We start from the raw sequence: 15,203 nt of genomic DNA, 5'->3' as shown, positions 1-15,203 counted from the left end.
ATAGTGTCATCCGAAGTACTGACATTGTCCTGTTATTCAGCGATCTCCCACGCACCATTTTCCACACAGGGGCGTTCAGACCTTGGCATTAAATGAGTTATTTAAAGAAATTCCTCCATAACTTTCTGTTATTTCAGATGACTGTTCCCTTCCAGATAAATGTATGTATGTATGTACTGCATCCTGGTGAATGTAATATAAATGTAACATCAGATGCCATTGAGATTTGTTATTAGTTTATATATACAGTAGGAACGTTAGTGAGGAAAGTTCAAGGAGATTATTCTAGTACTATTGGAGAGTTTATCAAGGTGTCACCATATACCCAGAGATCATTTAACCCTATAAAGAACTTAAGTAATTGTTTCCAGGTGCAGTTCCAGGCGCACTTAATCCGCCCAGCGGTGCGAACAAGACTGCGGCGACTTACCGGATCTGTATATTACACAAGATGGCCCGTGCAAAAATGTTGCATGCAAATAAAATCCGATTCATTTTATAGTGAGGTTGGTTTGTAGCAGGATGAAAGAAGAACCGGTTCATTTGTAGCCATTAGCCAAACAAAACTGATCATCTTAGCCGCGCCGTATCAACGCATCTAGGGAAAGAACACTGGGGCCAAAAGGCAATTTTTAACTTTGATTTTTAAACGAAGAATACAATGTGCAATTCTAAATGAACAATTTGTCAGAAGTCGAGAACTTCATCTTTAGAATGCTAACCTCATTTATCACTGTTGGTTGAAGGAAGAAAAAGGGATAGTGCACAAAAATCTCCTTCTAGAAATTATATATATGAGATGTGTACAGTATGTGTGTATATATATATATATATATATATATATATATATATATATATATATATATATACACACATAATATGTATGTAACCTCTTTGTAGGTGTTCTTGTTTAATAGAAGGGCTGTTTTGCTGCCACTTATAATTTAATGAAGATATACAGCTATAAATTAGTAATATAAATACTCCGCCCAGCCCGTCTGAAATGTCAGCGTATATGAAGTATTTGCTTCAGTCATTTCTATCCCGCAATAATAGCTCTAATGTCATTTTCATGGCTTGGTGCAATTTAATAAACTCGGGGTAATTGCTTGATAAACAAGTTTCTCTCCTATGTATTTCTGTACGGGATAATGAATTACTGACAACTCGGATGACATGGTCTGGAAACGCGGAATAACTGACCCTTACAGAGAAGAAATCATGTTTTAAAAATATCATCATCTTAACTCTTACAACCAGAGAAAGGACGAGCAGATGGCACACATTACCTACAGCGCAATCCTGAAAATAAATTTGAATGAAAACAAGTGATCCTGTGTTGATGGAAATACTTGAGTTTGGTCTTTAAATGAAGTTTGTGTTGAGCTGCGGAACGCGCGCGGCGGCTGTTATTCTAGCCACTTAGCAGAGAAGGTTTATATTCAGCCCTGGTCTGTCTGTGGTTTCCCTGCAGCCTGCTAGACATTAAATATCAGATCTGCAGCCCAAACACAAGATTGACGGAGTGAAAGAGGCTTTATGTGCAATTGTTTTTCTAAGAATAAAACCAGCAGCGGTTACTTTCCTATAATATCCAGTCATTTACCATTGTGAATGTGACTACAGTCTATTTATTAAATAAAATGCTGCTTTTGTTACTCCCCCCCCCCCCCCCCCTTTTGATTGTAAAACTTAGGCTTGTATTAAGTGTCGCTCTTTGAGAAATTTCGCTGCTGCCGTTCAGGTTTTTTGTTTATGGTATTACTGAAATAATACAATTATGAAAATAATAATTAGATTACAATGTGACTGTATGGATTGGAATTGGCAGATTCCACAGAAAAGCGTTGTCTGCAAACCAGTCACACCCGTCTCCATGATGGCATCTCAGATACATATTAAGGAACATGATACACCGCTCTTTAAGGAGCAGTTACGTCAAAGCTCATTCCTAAACCAATGTCATCCCCTTAGAGTACAGCTTTTGGCTTCTGTAGTGGGGGAGGGGGGGTGGTATGTGAAGTCCTATCAGAGACTCCAATCTCCACGTAGGTTCCTTATAGGATCCTATATCCACGTGCCCGTAAAGGTCACATGTCCCAATGCTTGCCCAGCCCCCATCTCACCCTGCCACTCCCACAACAATGCGGATCCCCCACATGTAAATACAGTATCCGTAGTGCTGTGTGGTTTCTTTTAATGTCACCCCCACATCCTATATACATGTGCCTATAGAGTGTCTAGCGTGCATGTCCCATAGTTTGCCCAGTCACCCATCCCACCTAGCCACTCCCACTCATTGCTCCCGGGACCCCATTACATGGGAATGCAGCGGAGACATATTATGCTGTATGGTTCCTTACTGTCAACTGCCTATCCTTTATCCATGGGACGTGAAGCGCACACATCCCAGACCTTGTCCAGCCACATCTCACCCAGCCACTCCCACATCCTATATCTATGTGGCCACAGAGGGTATAGCTCACACATCCCAGACCTTGTCCAGCCACATCTCACCCAGCCACTCCCACATCCTATATCTATGTGGCCACAGAGGGTGAAGCTCACACATCCCAGACCTTGTCCAGCCACATCTCACCCAGCCACTCCCACATCCTATATCTATGTGGCCACAGAGGGTGAAGCTCACACATCCCAGACCTTGTCCAGCCACATCTCACCCAGCGACTCCCACATCCTATATCTATGTGGCCACAGAGGGTGAAGCGCACACATCCCAGACCTTGTCCAGCCACATCTCACCCAGCACTCCCACATCCTATATCCATGTGGCCACAGAGGGTGAAGCGCACACATCCCAGACCTTGTCCAGCCACATCTCACCCAGCCACTCCCACATCCTATATCCATGTGGGCACAGAGGGTATAGCTCACACATCCCAGACCTTGTCCAGCCACATCTCACCCAGCCACTCCCACATCCTATATCTATGTGGCCACAGAGGGTGAAGCGCACACATCCCAGACCTTGTCCAGCCACATCTCACCCAGCCACTCCCACATCCTATATCTATGTGGCCACAGAGGGTGAAGCGCACACATCCCAGACCTTGTCCAGCCACATCTCACCCAGCACTCCCACATCCTATATCCATGTGGCCACAGAGGGTGAAGCGCACACATCCCAGACCTTGTCCAGCCACATCTCACCCAGCACTCCCACATCCTATATCCATGTGGCCACAGAGGGTGAAGCGCACACATCCCAGACCTTGTCCAGCCACATCTCACCCAGCCACTCCCACATCCTATATCTATGTGGCCACAGAGGGTGAAGCGCACACATCCCAGACCTTGTCCAGCCACATCTCACCCAGCACTCCCACATCCTATATCCATGTGGCCACAGAGGGTGAAGCGCACACATCCCAGACCTTGTCCAGCCACATCTCACCCAGCCACTCCCACATCCTATATCTATGTGGCCACAGAGGGTGAAGCGCACACATCCCAGACCTTGTCCAGCCACATCTCACCCAGCCACTCCAACATCCTATATCCATGTGGCCACAGAGGGTGAAGCGCACACATCCCAGACCTTGTCCAGCCACATCTCACCCAGCCACTCCCACATCCTATATCTATGTGGCCACAGAGGGTGAAGCGCACACATCCCAGACCTTGTCCAGCCACATCTCACCCAGCCACTCCCACATCCTATATCCATGTGGCCACAGAGGGTGAAGCGCACACATCCCAGACCTTGTCCAGCCACATCTCACCCAGCCACTCCCACATCCTATATCCATGTGGCCACAGAGGGTGAAGCGCACACATCCCAGACCTTGTCCAGCCACATCTCACCCAGCGACTCCCACATCCTATATCTATGTGGCCACAGAGGGTGAAGCGCACACATCCCAGACCTTGTCCAGCCACATCTCACCCAGCCACTCCCACATCCTATATCCATGTGGCCACAGAGGGTGAAGCGCACACATCCCAGACCTTGTCCAGCCACATCTCACCCAGCCACTCCCACATCCTATATCCATGTGGCCACAGAGGGTGAAGCGCACACATCCCAGACCTTGTCCAGCCACATCTCACCCAGCCACTCCCACATCCTATATCTATGTGGCCACAGAGGGTGAAGCGCACACATCCCAGACCTTGTCCAGCCACATCTCACCCAGCCACTCCCACATCCTATATCTATGTGGCCACAGAGGGTGAAGCGCACACATCCCAGACCTTGTCCAGCCACATCTCACCCAGCCACTCCAACATCCTATATCCATGTGGCCACAGAGGGTGAAGCGCACACATCCCAGACCTTGTCCAGCCACATCTCACCCAGCCACTCCCACATCCTATATCTATGTGGCCACAGAGGGTGAAGCGCACACATCCCAGACCTTGTCCAGCCACATCTCACCCAGCCACTCCCACATCCTATATCTATGTGGCCACAGAGGGTGAAGCGCACACATCCCAGACCTTGTCCAGCCACATCTCACCCAGCCACTCCCACATCCTATATCCATGTGGCCACAGAGGGTGAAGCGCACACATCCCAGACCTTGTCCAGCCACATCTCACCCAGCCACTCCCACATCCTATATCCATGTGGCCACAGAGGTTGAAGCGCACACATCACAGGGCCCTGTCATCATTTAAACTGAACAACTAATAAGAGCTGTATTCTTTGTTCATCGCATGTATCTGAATATTACCTGATTACAGTTTTTTTTATATATCTGTATATTTTATTAAATATCAATCATTTAAAATTGTCTTATATTCTGAAGCGCTCTCTGAAACCCTTTTTCTTTACATATCTATCTTTCGGGTCCTGTCTAACAGAGGACCCCTCAGAGGAGCTGCTTGTACATTCTGAGCGCAGGAAGGGGATCCCCCCATTGCTTAATATATATATATATATATATATATATATATATATATGCAACAAGGATATAGAGTACCTCTATAAGTCCCCCCTGTTAGTGGGGGAGAGAGAATAGGACATGCAACAAGGATATAGAGTGCGCCTTCTATTGTATCACCACCACCTTAAATTTTAGATGGAGATGAACACTTTCAATCAATTTCTTAAGACAGTTGTACAATTTATTAAAAATCAACAAGACAATTTCAGATGTAGTATTGTTGCATTCAATGTTTCATATGGAGTCAAGATTTTTTCAATCCTCACAATAACCCGATGCGTTTCGTCACTTGGACTTCATCAGGGGTGTAACAAACATGACTCTATAGGAATGAGCTTCCGATTAAATTCGCCCCATTTGCCCCATTCCACATAGAAATTGAGACCTTAATCTAGTCGGTTCAAGAATGACAGAGGAACCAGCCTAGTCGTTGTTATTTAATCGGAAGCTCATTCCTATTGAGTCATGTTTGTTACACCCCTGATGAAGTCCAAGTGATGAAACGCATCAGATTATTGTGATTGAAAAAACCTTGACTCCATATGAAACATTGAATGCAACAATACTACATCTGAAATTGTCTTGTTGATTTTTAATAAATTGTACAACTGTCTTAAGAAATTGATTGAAAGTGTTCATCTTCAACTAAAATTTAAGGTGGTGGTGGTGGTGATACAATAGAAAGCGCACTCTATATCCTTGTTGCATGTCCTATTCTCTCTCCCCCACTAACAGGGGGGACTTATAGAGGTGCCGCCTAAACATACTTATCCTAGCGCAGTGAAAGGGTTCTCTCTCTCTCTATCTATCTATCTATATATATATGTGTGTGTGTGTGTGTGTGTGTGTGTGTGTGTGTGTGAAAAATAGAGAAATATATATATATATATATATATATATATATATATATATATATATATATATATATATATATATATATATATATATATATATATATATATATATATAGAGAGAGAGAGAGAAAAGGGATATCAGAGTGCGCTAGTAGACCAATAAATGTCACTTGGTAAAAAAGAGTATATTTAATATAAAATACAAATAAGAAGTACAAATAAATCATGTACAATAAAAAGACCCTTCTCGAGGTGTCACAAAGATACAATTAGTGAACATCAATGGTAATTGCTCAAAGATTTCTTAATCACAAAACAGAAGGCCCAACGCGTTTCGTCTGAACCAGACTTCATCAGGGGCAGAAATTGCGGACAGCAGTAACTATAGATGTTCAATACAGATAGTTTTATGAATCGAATGTCAATGAGACATAATCCAGTGCATTTCAGCAATCAGGAAACAAAAGAGTATTCAAGCTTGAAATGACCAAATGTATGGTAATAGTCAGGTGTGACAGAATCCTCAAAATAACATTTCACATTGGTGAACTCCTGCTGTATGCTACTGCTCCTGGCGTTGCTAATGTTATTTTGAGGATTCTGTCACACCTGACTATTACCATACATTTGGTCATTTCAAGCTTGAATACTCTTTTGTTTCCTGATTGCTGAAATGCACTGGATTATGTCTCATTGACATTCGATTCATAAAACTATCTGTATTGAACATCTATAGTTACTGCTGTCCGCAATTTCTGCCCCTGATGAAGTCTGGTTCAGACGAAACGCGTTGGGCCTTCTGTTTTGTGATTAAGAAATCTTTGAGCAATTACCATTGATGTTCACTAATTGTATCTTTGTGACACCTCGAGAAGGGTCTTTTTATTGTACATGATTTATTTGTACTTCTTATTTGTATTTTATATTAAATATACTCTTTTTTACCAAGTGACATTTATTGGTCTACTAGCGCACTCTGATATCCCTTTTCTCTCTATGTCTATTTGATTGGGTCTTTTCTAACAGAGGACCCTTCAGAGTTGCTGCTCTCACTCTATTAGCGCAGGAAAGGGTTTTTTCCTTTTATATATATATATATATACACACACAAACCACAAAACCACATGAAAAGCCGGTGCTTGTCCCTCTGCACCTTACTCTGTAGGACTGTAGGAGACCTCACAGGCTCAGTGCTGCCTCTGATTAAAAACCCTCCCATGACGAGGCCGCTGCTGCTGTCTTCCATGGGCCTGAGAAGCATGTAATGAGCTCCACCAAGCAGAGCTCAGCACAAGTCTCTCAGCCTCTGACCTCTTGTGCAAAGTGTCATGTGACTTAGTCAACTCCCAGTAATGCACTGCACACTTGTGCAGTCAGTGTGCCTCAGCTCCCGATGCTCAGCAGCATTAATCATTGTCACATTGGCAGATAGGTGAAGCTGCAGCACTACCCCCACTCCCATGCATAAAACCTTTAGCTAAAAAAAAAATACATAAAAAAAAAAATACATGCCAACCACAGGGGGCCCCTAGCTAGAGGGGGTCCCAGGGGCACTGACCCCCTCCCTTGCCCCCCCTTTAATCCGGCCCTGATAGAGGGTGTAGCTCACGCATCCCATAGCTTGTCCAGCCCCCATCTCACCCAGCCACTCCCAGATCCTGTGACCATGTGACCATAGAGGGTGTAGCTCATGCATCACAACGTTGTCCAGCCCCCATCTCACCCAGCCACTCCCACACCCCACACATGGGAATAGACTATACACAATCTATTCTGCTGTATGTTTCCTTAATATCGCCGCCTCGTCACATCGCATATCCGCTTTTGCCGCTGACTCTCCGAAGCCTTTTCTTACTGTTGAATGCGACATTAAGGCTACCAGAAGAATTTTTTTTTTTTTTACATCTTTTTTTGTTCTGTCAACAAAACCCCCATTTGCGTGACTTATAGCTGATAACTTTATTATCCCATTCATTTTCCAACTGAGTCACCGGCATTGAGCACAATGAGGCCATATTTCACCAATCACCTTCCTTAAGTAAAGGGTTTTTCTGGCGAGGGCCAGACGCACATGAGCCAGGTCTCATGTCTCGCTCCCACCTAAACAATGCATAATATGCTAATTAGAGCCTCCATAAAGCTAAGCAACCACTTCTTCTTCTTTTTTTTTACAACAGGCATTTTTTAATTTGCAGACTTAATGACTGCATTCTAATAAATGACTGGGGGAAGGGGGAGAAGCAGAAAATCAGAGGAGCGATCGCCTCCTGGTCCACCAGCGTGCCCCGGAGTAGCAACTACTGAGAATATATTCATATAATGTGACCTTTGACGGAGATAAAAGGCTGTTTTCTAACAATCTCCTTTTGTTCTGTGTGTTGGGCATTACTTCGAAAGGAGCCTGAGATTAATCTGAGTAAATGCCCCATTACACTTCTAATCCGTGTCCTTCTGTCACTGTCTGTTCTAATTAAATAAGAGAGCGCGGCTGAGGAGGATATCGCACGTAAAGCTGTGATTGCCATCCGATAAGGAGGAGATTATAGGAATCACTGTGTGCAGAAGACAAGCACTTTGTACTGTTTTATTGTGTTTTATTTATATATATATATATATATCTCCTTTGTGTGTCTAGCACTCCCCACTTTCAGCTATATAAAGAGCCCGGGTGCCTTCCCCTGTGGCACTGTCTCCACCAATATGACCTCCAAATAACGGGCGTCACTCCGGGGCTTGTGAAGCAAGAAAAGTGAAGTTTATTTCTTCTTAACTGTTAAGAAGAAATAAACTTCACTTTTCTTGCTTCACAAGCCCCGGAGTGACGCCCGTTATTTGGAGGTTTTATATATATATAATTACATCATGTGAAATCATTGTTTTTTGCGGTGTGTAACTGTGTCATTTAGGCGCTACCCCCGAAATGTTATGCTGGCCAGGAACACTTAGTCAGAATATGTTGTATTCTAGTAGGGTTTTTTTTTTTTGGGTGGGGGGGATTACTGATAAGATTTGTTCTGTGGGTTTTCATTTACCAATTTTTTATTTTATTTTTGTATTTGTAGATTGTCACTGCATGTACACATCGTACATAACATCTAGGGTTAATACTGTGTTGATCTCCGATCATAAATGGTTAATACGGTATTACATTTTATTGAAGAAGTACAGTAGGCATAGGGCTGGATGTAATGATTCTATCTGGTCCCTTTGTGTTTGTATCTGATTGGTTGCCCATAGCAACTCCCCGTCTTAGTGAATTTCCCCCCCACAGTATCAGCCCTGTCTGTTTGCCCCTCCCCTTTAGAATGTAGACGAGCAGGGCCCTCTTCCCTCATGTGCTGTTCCAGGCCTGACTTATACCACCATCTTCTCCCCACTGCCAATAAAGGCCCCAAACCATTGGTTCTCCTTATTAAGGTATCATAGTGGCTGATGCAGCAATGTTTATCAGAGTTGTAGCCCATACATTGCGACGTGTTATAACGTAAGTCTCCCAAGGGATCGCCAACAAATACACCCATACTTATAGCACAATGAAAAGAACGTTCCCGGAAGACAGACAGACGATAAGGTTCCTCTATCGCATTTTAAACAAGATGACGACCAGTCCATCAAGAACTTCAAAAGATAACAATCCGGCGTGGAATAGCGCCGGAGCACAGAGGGATCATTAATTCTTTGCTGCTTTCTTTCTCAAGTCTGTAACAATAGGTTGTTGATTCAGTGGACAAGAGCAGAACAATTGAGTCCTGTGTTCATTGGCAGCGCAGCATTCTAATGGCCCGGCCTAATAATGGCCTCATTATTGTTCTGCTAAACTCTGCCTCAGGAGCAGGAATATTTGCAGGCGAACGTCACTATTTTGCAAATTTTTCGATTAGCTCATCATGGTGTCTTTGCTGTGAAAATCGTGGCTAATTAGGGCAGCCGGGTACCCCACCAGCCTCTGAGCCGGAGTTAAAAGGTAGCGCTCTGGATAGGCCAGTGCGGAAGGTGGTAAAAAGGAGGATTAAAACAGTTGCCGTAGAAACATTCAACTTCCATCTGTGAGGGGACAATGGGGTTTTGTCTCTCCCCCCACCTTGGTGTAAAAATTGGTTTTGTTTGGAAAGGACAGGGGTCCCTTTTATGAGCGGCTGGATCCCAGCCGAACTGCCTGTATTTGTGGAGTGTGAGAGAGATGAAAGGTCACAGGGAGATGTAAGGACACTAAGGTGTATTGTTGTGCGGGAACAATGCAGCATTGTCTTGTCCTATTATACCCAGCCAGGCAGAGTTACAAATACCCGGCCTTTATTCAGGTGAAAGCGGAGATACATATGATGTCCCTAGGTAGAACAAAAGGGACTTAGAATGTGACTTCTTCTCTGAGCGTATAGTAACCTGTGCTCATAACTGTAATGTACTCTCCTCCGAGCTCATTACTTGGGACAGATGTTCCATTGTCTTACTTCCAGGAGCCGGGCTACTGTGGAATACTTAGCGTCTTGTGTCACCGCATGCTTCTAAAAACATTGTAAAACTTTTGAGAGGTGTTGTCTGGCAGCAGACGTTGGTCTGTATGACTGCCGGACATGGGAGTGTGAACTACAGGGGGCGCTGCTCTGTGGAAGCCTAAGGTAAGCCACCCTCTGCTCCTATACTTGTATTTTCTGGATTGATGTAGAGAGGTCACCTACAGCTTCTGTTTCTTGGGGGGGGGGGGGGGGGGGTTGCCATTATGGTTTTTGAAATAAGAAGAAACAATAGTACTCCCATGTCTGAGTAATGATTTATTAAAAGCAGGTTTCTCTGTTACATCATTGCCGTCCGCAACTGTTTCCCATTGCATCTGTGCTGCTGTATGGGTTTAACATTACTCTTGGTAGTGATCTCTTATATTTATTCAGTCCCCTCCCTTATATCTACTTTGAGCGCTACGCCAATGTGGGCGACATTCTCGAATTACTAACGTTTCAAATAAAAATGGTCTCTGACGCTCTTGCACATAACACTAGTTAACAGGGCTGTAACTACTGGTTGGTCAGGATGGCACTCCTCCCCCACACACACAGTACCCCCGACCAATCATCTGTGCCGCCCTGCTCAGCCCCCCATACATTTTAACCGCTGAGGAGTTCCCTGCAAATCACCCCAGCCTTGCCCTTTGATCTGTAGTCATTAGGTGGCCACATGGCCTTCATGATGTGTTTTATAAGGTCAACTCATATGTCGTCATCGTAATACAGCTGAGCAAGTCCTTCCCTTTGCCAGAGGTGCCCAGAACACTAAATATGCTGCCACTCGTTAGATTTGCAGCTGAGGACCTGAGGAGGACATGTGTTTCTATGTCCATAGTTTGGGCACTTTGTAGAGCTATAATTTATTGCTTTGGGGGTTAAATGGGTTTCACCAATTCTGTAGAGATGAATTTGTATTTACTCCTGTATTGGGTTGTGTTAGATCTTTATCATTTGCTGGTAATACATTTCCAGCATAGTGTTATCCCTAGAAACTCGCTGAACACAGTTCCCGATTCCCTATGACCAAGTGATGTCCTTAGAAAGTGACATTGAGTTTTGCCAGGCGCTTGGTCCTTGAAGTAGATTTGTGTCCTTCAGAAATTGTACACTGTCTCGACCTTGTCTCCCATTGTATTGTGCGTCAGCTCCAAAGACTCTCACACAAGGCGGGAGCGCGTCGACGTGTCAGACATTTTCACGTATCTCCCAGTGAGTAGGAAACCCCAGGGGTGCTGCGTGTAACAATAAGTGCAGGTCTGAGGCCTGACGTCCATGGCTGACTCCGGAACATGTCACATGGGGAAGAAGACCTCTATGAAGCATCTTTATCTATGATAAATGCAACTAAGCAATACATAAGCTGGTTGTGTGTGTGTGTGTAATATGTCACTGGCACTTCTAGGGTTAATACAATTTGAAGCCGCATACAGTGTTTGTGTGTGTGTGTGTGTGTGTGTGTGTGTGTGTGTGTGTATATATATATACAGTATTTGCATAAATGTGTGTATATTTTATACCAAAAAATATCACAGACCTAACTATTTACTGGCTCTGTGAGCTTAGAAATAAGATTAGCAGTTGTATAAACAATGTCCCAGTAACAGCTGATTGTATCAGTAGTGACCCGGCAGCAGCTGATTGTATCAATAGTGACCCGGTAGCAGCTGATTGTATCAGTAGTGACCTGCCAGCAGCTGATTGTATCAATAGTGACCCATTAGCAGCTGATTGTATCAATAGTGACCCGGTAGCAGCAGATTGTATCAGTAGTGACCTGGCAGCAGCTGATTGTATCAATAGTGACCCATTAGCAGCTGATTGTATCAGTAGTGACCCGGTAGCAGCTGATTGTATCAATAGTGACCCAGTAGCAGCTGATTGTATCAATAGTGACCCAGCAGCAGCTGATTGTATCAATAGTGACTCAGTAGCAGATGATTGTTTTGATAGTAACCCGGTAGCTGCTGATTGTATTAATAGTGACTCAGTAGCAGATGATTGTATTGATAGTGACCCAGTAGCTGCTGATTGTATTAATAGTGACTCAGTAGCAGATGATTGTATCGATAGTGACCCAATAGCTGCTGATAATGACTCAGTAGATAGTGAATATTTTAATAGTGATACATTAGCAGCTGATTGTATCAGTAGTGACTCAGTAGCAGCTGATTGTATCAGTAGTGACTCGGTAGCAGCTGATTGTTCTGCATACTGGATGTGGAACAATCTACAAATCAGGTGGACAGGTGTCAGCCCCTCCACAGTAATAAGTGCTACCAATTGCTGCCAATGATTACAAATCCATCGTTCTCATAAGGTGCCTGGAAATCCGTCATTTCAGTTAATGTTTGCCGTAATTGTCATCTGATTTTCCTGGGGACAATGCAGCGCACAGTGTAACCATTATTATGGCTGAATAGTCACTAATTTGTTTATGTGATGCCGCAGTTAGCACTTCTAATATGTACTGGAACAATTTCTACTCGTAGAGCAAAGAAAAACACTTGTACATGTCTCAGGCTGAAATGATTTTCTGTGCGCCGGGCAGTTAACAAGGAGAGAAATGAGGAGGTGGGCATATTTCCTCACACCCCCTGCCGTCCGGCGCGGATTAGTCAGAGAAGCTATTGGTGAGATCAGATGCTGCCATATAGCGCAGTGATTACAACAGAATCAACCTCATGAGATAGGGGTGACCAGTAATCGTGTCCTCAACTCATCTTATCCAGTACCGGTTGGCCAAGGCCTCATTAGTGTCTGGCAAGTTTATGCAGCAGACCAATAGTTTACGGTTACCTATTGCATAATAGACAGCTGAGGACCGTTAGTAATGACTGCACCTGTGCACCAGCTTGGTGGTCTGGGGAATGTGATGAGTAATGACTACACCTGTGCACCAGCTACGTGGTCTGGGGAATGTGACCGTTAGTAATGACTACACCTGTGCACCAGCTAGGTGGTCTGGGGAATGTGACAGTTAGTAATGACTGCACCTGTGCACCAGCTACGTGGTCTGGGGAACGTGACCGTTAGTAATGACTGCACCTGTGCACCAGCTTGGTGGTCTGGGGAACGTGACCGTTAGTAATGACTGCACCTGTGCACCAGCTGGGTGGTCTGGGGAATGTGACCGTTAGTAATGACTGCACCTGTGCACCAGCTAGGTGGTCTGGGGAATGTGACCGTTAGTAATGACTGCACCTGTGCACCAGCTACGTGGTCTGGGGAACGTGACCGTTAGTAATGACTGCACCTGTGCACCAGCTGGGTGATCTGGGAAATGTGACAGTTAGAAATTACTACACCTGTGCACCAGCTAGGTAGTCTGGGGAATGTGACAGTTAGTAATGACTGCACCTGTGCACCAACTAGGTTGTCTGGGGAATATGTCAAGGTGCCCATACACGGTAAGATTTTTCCTGTGCGCTTTGTACTAAATTGCATAGCATCGGATCGCACACTATCAAATCACATGCGATTTGCGTGCAATGTGATCCGAAGGCTGTACAAAAAGTATGTGCAGCACCAAATTTTTGTACTGTGCGATGAGATGCCAGCGGGAGTGTGCATCGCATTGTGCAATCGCCCCGTGTATGGGCACCTTCAGTTATGACTACACCTGTGCACCAGCTAGGTGGTCTGGGGAATGTGACAGCGAGTAATGACTACACCTGTGCACCAGATGTAATGACCCATATGGCTGCTGGAGTGTTAGCTCTGTGGACAGGTACCTGTGTGTCTCTGTGTATGGCTCTAATAATCAGGATACTATTGAATAATATACATGTGGCTTTGTTCTGACATTAACCGGGATCGTATGAATTTACTGGACACGGTGGGCCTGATTCAGACCTGATCGCTGGGCTGCTAATTTTTGGAGCCCAGCGATCAGGTATACACCGCCCCACCAGAGTGACATCCTGCCCTCTCCAAACCTGACATCACATGACTTCCCCTCACACACCTGGCCAGATACTCCCAGGAAATCGCCGGTAACCACCCCCATACGCCGATTTCCTGTCAATCACCTTGTGAACGGCCAGTGGATTAGCAGCAGTGTGATCGTGTTTGAATTATGCTCAGTGTTTCTTCCTAAATTACCTCAGCCTTAAACAGAAAGAGGGGACTATACATCATGTTATGTGTGTGTATATTCGTATACCATGGGCGAATGTTCCTACGCCAGGTGCGTGCCGCAACAGCAAACAGACCGTTCGCCGGGTACACGCACCCAACATTGCTGGTGGGAGGTGTGGGGCGGTGGCGGTTAGTCGCGCCCATGGGAACGCTCAGCGTTTGGCGTTCCCATGGAAATCGCCCGGTGCCGTGGGCAGGCAGCTGACATCACGGAAGTCATTTGCCATCAGATCATTATTGCCAAGCGTTTCCGTCCCGTGTGGCCAGATTCAGGCAGAAAAAACATTGAAACGGATCAGTTTGTTTTGCAGCTTCCCTGGGATGTAACCGTTTCCGAAGTGAAATCACTCTGATTTAATTAAGTAAACTATGTACATAGTATAATACTGATATCATATTATACCATGATGTCGCCCACATGTAGTGTGAGGCGGTTGTCTAATTCCACCTTCTTTGGGTTTAACATCTTAAAATGAAAAGTTGAGCTTACTGTATATCCTGCAACTATAACCCGGGGGATCCCTGATCTTTCTGTCAGCCACGAATGGGTTAATGGCCCCTCCCTTTTGGTGGTCATGCTGTCTAGGAGCCTCTAGTGGATGCACATTTACATTTCTCCTTAGGAAACTCCTGAAATGAAAACAAGGAGACATTAAATATGACGGTTGCACATGTGCGTGTTATTGCCCACCCCTGTTTAGTCTGTATTTTTAATAGTATTTAAATTGCGATAATAGCTGGGTGTAGAGATCTGTCATTCCCGGGGCACACAGCGCTGCCGCACTCAGACGCATCACAGT

General features: G+C 44.7%; 1 protein-coding gene across 17 annotated transcripts in view; it reads left to right on the top strand.

Moving 5' to 3' along the window:
• SOX6 (SRY-box transcription factor 6) overlaps positions 1 to 15,203 on the top strand; it is a 442,476-nt gene that overhangs the window by 128,928 nt on the left and 298,345 nt on the right. The window lies entirely within an intron of this gene.

The sequence above is a fragment of the Crinia signifera genome, chromosome 11 (genome assembly GCF_055691185.1).
Source record: "Crinia signifera chromosome 11, ASM5569118v1, whole genome shotgun sequence".
Lineage (NCBI taxonomy): Eukaryota > Metazoa > Chordata > Amphibia > Anura > Myobatrachidae > Crinia > Crinia signifera.
This window is presented reverse-complemented; position numbering and strand designations above follow the sequence as displayed.